Here is a 5,255-nt window from a genome sequence, read left to right as displayed (position 1 = left end):
AAAATAAAATAAAACAAAAAACGTGATTCCAGGAATAATTTTCATTTCTCTTGGATTACATAGTTTTTTTTTTTTTATCTGGTGATTTATCTTATGCATATTTTCCTTGCCGGGCCACGGAAAAACTACATGCATATTTTTGCTATAGTCTGGTCAGTCCTTATTCATCTAGCTGTCTGTTTGTTCATATTCGTTTGTCTATTTATCTATCTGTCTATCCATCTATCTATCTATCTCTGTATTTTAATTCTTTCATAATTTTAATTATGCAGGTGTTGGTATAATTTTCATGAAATAAAAATATGGACTGGACTGGTGTATCTATCTCTACTTTGTTCATTCATCTGAATTCTTTACCTACATATTTTAAAATCTGCATTCCTCAGTATGCCATACACGCGTAACTTATAAGAATATTAGATAAGCTGCAAGAATTCAGTTAGTCCATAAGCAGCAGTCTGTATTCAAGATACGTACTGTACCTATGACCACCTATCATTCCTACTTATAAATGTGTCTATTTTTAAAGCTCCTTATTGAGTGAACCCTAACACCTTGAATGTTGAGTCTATCTCATCCACCTGCCACTGTACACATAAGACTGAAACATCACCAGTATGTACCAGGGGACCTGCAGAGTCTCGCCCCGCCACCCCAGGAATCACACTTGACTAACCTCTGTTCAATGCCAGTCATCATTCAACCGCAGAATTCCCTGTGTCTTGAAAATAACAAATCACTCCAGTACGCATCATCACTCTTAGTCTTCATAAGAAATATAAACAAGGAGGCGGAAGTAAGTACCTACCTTGCTGATATACTCGTCGAATATTTACACATGAAAACTTGAAGAATGTTGCCGGAAAGTAACGTGTCTCATTCACTAGAGAACTTGAATCTGCCTTAGACGTCCACATGTGTCGACTGCTGAATGTCGCTGCAATGCTACAAACTCTGCAACATCTTTGTCTATAAAATATTCTTCAACTTGAACACTTATGCGAATGATGGGAATGTTATATGTGTATTTCCTCTTCACTCTTCGCTCTCACTTTCGTAGACACAGAGAAATAACGAAAAAAAAATAAGGCGTGAAAAGAAAAGAAAAATTCATTAAATTCCAAATAAACAAAAAAAAAATATTCTCTCATAATAACCAAGCCATTTCAATCACCATTTCTCCTTTTTTTTTCATCGTGCTTCTTACCTAACAATCAAAATTAACAAATGCCTCTCCTTGAGCAATGACTCATCGAAATACGATTTGGTGTCCATGAACGTTCATAAGTAAAGTACCACGTTAATCTTCTTGCTTCCTCTTTACCATCATGGAACTCCCATGGTTGTGTGTTTATTACTGACCGGCCGAGTGGCAAGTCATTGTAGTTCCTGTGGCGTACCCAGGAGCACCCTGTGGCTCTGTGGTACACGGGTCATGGTGGAGAGACCGAGAGTTGTATCCTGGCTCACGGCCGTTTCTCAAAGGAAGAGTAGCGATCTTTTCTCTTGTAACCTTGCCATACGAGCATGAGCTGCTGCTGTGAGGGCATAACTCACTCAACTTGCAATTTATCGGCGGATCACATCGTCCCCCGCCAAACTCCCTTCCCTGATACCAGCCATCCCCCCACATACATCTGGGTACTATAACTAAAAGTATACAACGACATGCAAATAGGGTTAAAACAAGTCTTTTGTGTGAAAATGTATTAAAGACACGGTCTTACAGTTTATACAGACATTAAAAAGACATATTCTACATTCGGCCGCCGTGCAGACCCGGGAGGTAAGAGGGAAGTCGTAACTGGCTCCAAGACGCTCAGCTCGTGCCGTTCTGTGGAAGACGAGAAAAGTTCGGAGGATTGTCAACCACGCATGAATTATAGAGAGCATTTGAGACCTTCTGTTTTAGGTCCTTGGCATCATTCACACTCTCTCTTAACCCAAGGCAATATACATGCCACTCCAGGAACCTGCCGTAATAACAATCACAGCAAATGGCTTTAAATGAAAGGAGTCCATGCACAAGAATCTAATACATAGTCCCGACATTACCATTTCCATTATCAACGCCAGTACTGCTTCTGCTACGCTATTACACCTAGTACTACTTATATCATTACTTAAACTACTACTGCTGCTGCTGTTGCTGCTGCTGCCCGCTACTGCTGCTACTACTACTATTACTACTACTGCTACTACTACTACTGCTACTACTGTTACTACTACTACTACTTCTACAACTACTACTACTACGTCTTTTATCAACACCACCACCGCCACCACCACTGCTGTTACCATTATCATTACTGGAACTCTCTTCTCACTTTTTTTACTGTGTAACTAGTTAGCATTTTTCTATTTTTTTTTATTTTTTATTAATTAAGCCTTTGCTGTCTTTTAACACATGCCGCAAAAATACAATCGTCAGTACTACTACTACTACTACTACTACTACTACTAATACTAATACTACTAATACTACTACTACTGCATTATCACCATCATAACGACCATCACTAAACACCACCATCATTACCATCGTCATCACCATCACCACTACACTACATCCACTACCCATAACCATCACGACCATCACCACCACAGCAACTACTAATACCGCCACCACCACCACCACCAACTCACCTTTATCCGTAATAACCATAACGCCTGCCGTAACCATAGCCACCGTAGCCACCATAGCCGCCGTAGCCCACCATAGCCGCGACCGTAACCATAGCTACGGAAGCCGCCATAGCCTCCAAGACCCCGGTGACCGAAGCCTCCGTAGCCTCCATAGCCGCCATAACCGCCATAGCCGCCATAGCCGCCGAAGCCACCGATGCCCCCGTAGCCGCCGTAGCGGTAGCCTGGGTCTGCCCTCGGGTTCAGGAGCTGCCAGTACGGAGGCCACCGCCACCAGCACCACGCACAGCATAAACACCTGCAACACAACGACCCTGCTGAACACACCACCCCACACACACCCCGGGTCGCGGGACACACTTCAAAGGGCACCCGACCACGAACTTGATGGATAGGCATAATTAGGGAAGTCTCGATAGTGGTTGTAGTAGGAGTATTATCTTAATCCCCTTAACCGCTAAATGGCTGCCCAATACAGGTCCCGTAGGTATTTCAGACGTGTGATCTTAGATTATCTTACAAAACAAAATTTAGAATACAGAAATCTGAACGACCTGAATCGCTTGTTCGACCGTCAGTGATGTCTTAAAATTTTGCCATAAACTTGCACCAGACCATTTCGTAAAGCTTGAGGAAAAGCCATTCTGGGTCTAATGGTTAATTTTGTACTATAATGGCAAAGCTTCAAGCCTCAGTGTAATGAGTATTATCTTGGTTCTCCCAGTGATATATTCGTGAGTGTTCTATTCAAAGAAAACAAGTAAGTATGAACTAAATATCACAGATTTAAAGCAACTAAACTCGGTCCATACTTACTGCCTTCATTGCTGTTGCCTGAGTGTCGGTTCTTCACAGACTGTATGGCCCGATGGAAGAGGCGACACTTTTATACACACCCATGCTCCCGTGTAGTGGTACATCAAGCGAAAAAGAGGGAAAAAACTACGCACATACACATAGACAGACGCACTTCTTCTTGAGGCGTGACGCGCAGGTAAGTCTGGTGTCCCGGCGGGCGTGGCTCAGGGCCGAGGCCACGAAAGCGCGCGCATTGTAACGAAGAAATAGCCCAGAAAGTTAAAAGAATGGCGCTAGAGTCATAGAAAAAATTAGCGTCACTTTATTGACGACCGGAAGAGAGGGAATGTCTTTCCACTTGTTTCAAATTTTGAATTGGCACCGTAACGAAAGAATGCCCAGGAAAGATAAAATAATGGTATCAGACTGGAAAAATAAAGATCTCATAGAGAAAAGAAGGAAAGAAAAAAGTATATTTTCAATACCTTTCAAAATGCAGATTAAATAAGACAAGGGTGATAAATACATACTGATCTGAATACTTGGATGAAAGCATAGTAAAAAAATCTTGAAAGTATAAGAAATATGTCTATAGTCTGACTATCCAGATTCCCAAGCACAAAAGCCTACGAGATCTATAGACACAAGAAATAATTAAAAATAATAGATTAAAAATTGTTGCAGCGTAAGGATATGAAGTTCACATCGTTGTGGTTTAAAAAGCTCATAATGGCTTGTTGATATAATTAGTGTTCGGATGGCGTGGTCAGCCTTGGTGGCGCAGCACCGTCAGAGTTTTGATACTTGATCTGTGAACCTTTCCTTGCGACAGGATTTATGGTCTTGGAGAAAATGTCTCCTAGTCTACTGTGTTTAGGTGAATTCTCAGTAAACTTACTCCAGTTGGTATGTAAAAAAAAAAAAAATGTTGACTGTCCTTGGGCTCAATAAGCAGAGATCCTACCTACTTAGAAGTAAGGAATGGATGTGAATCATGCACTCTGAAAACTGTTTGGCCTTGAAGACACCCTGGCCCATTCTAATGTGTTAGTGAATAAGTTACTGTGTGTGTGTGTGTGTGTGTGTGTGTGTGTGTGTGTGTGTGTGTGTGTGTGTGTGTGTGTGTGTGTGTGTGTGTGTGTGTGTGTGAGTGTATGTGTGAGTATGTGTGTGAAAAGACAGAGTGACGCACGAGACAAATGTGAGCAGGAAGGCGTGAACACCAGTAGGATGTCAATGTCATTACCATCTTATTTATATCCCTTAATGTTTTTCTTTGTTCTACGAAAACTCAGAGACGGATCCACAGCACCAATTTGTCAGGCACCAGTACATCCATCAGCGTGGGGGAGCAAGGAGTGTGCACGGCGAGTGTCGGGGAAGTGTCTCATTGTCTCCACACAACCACGCCATCCAGTACTGAGTGTAGCTTTAAATAGCCACCGATGTATAAATGTGAGCGCTCCCATAAAGACTTCTTGCTGCCTAACCCCACACAAGAGTTCTCTCTCTCTCTCTCTCTCTCTCTCTCTCTCTCTCTCTCTCTCTCTCTCTCTCTCTCTCTCTCTCTAAGTCTTTTCACCTGGAAACCTTACACACAGTCCTAATCTATTTGTGGGTCTCCACCTCGCACTCATTCTTTACAGACGATGTAGTACAGACTTTTTCCTGGACTCAGGGCAAGACTACATCCGTTTTTCTTCTCTCCTCACTCCCTGTCCCCTCGCCCTCCATCTTCTCCGCTCCTGCGAAGAATCCTCAAAGTTTAGGTCACCACTGGACCTTCACAGAAGAGTGATGTAAAATGTTGT

At 42.4% G+C, this 5,255-nt stretch overlaps 1 long non-coding RNA gene across 1 annotated transcript; it reads right to left on the bottom strand.

Moving 5' to 3' along the window:
• Positions 1–1,692: 1,692 nt before the first annotated feature.
• On the bottom strand, positions 1,693–3,587 carry LOC135107525 (uncharacterized). Its single transcript, XR_010271802.1, has 3 exons — positions 3,463–3,587; positions 2,647–2,944; positions 1,693–1,834 (listed from the first exon to the last, which is right to left on the bottom strand). It is a non-coding gene; the product is annotated as an uncharacterized LOC135107525 (long non-coding RNA).
• Between the last annotated feature and the right edge of the window lie 1,668 nt (positions 3,588–5,255).

The sequence above is a fragment of the Scylla paramamosain genome, chromosome 15 (genome assembly GCF_035594125.1).
Source record: "Scylla paramamosain isolate STU-SP2022 chromosome 15, ASM3559412v1, whole genome shotgun sequence".
NCBI classification, from domain to species: Eukaryota; Metazoa; Arthropoda; class Malacostraca; order Decapoda; family Portunidae; genus Scylla; species Scylla paramamosain.
The sequence above is the reverse complement of the archived record's forward strand: the minus strand, read 5'-3'. Positions and strand labels throughout refer to the sequence as shown.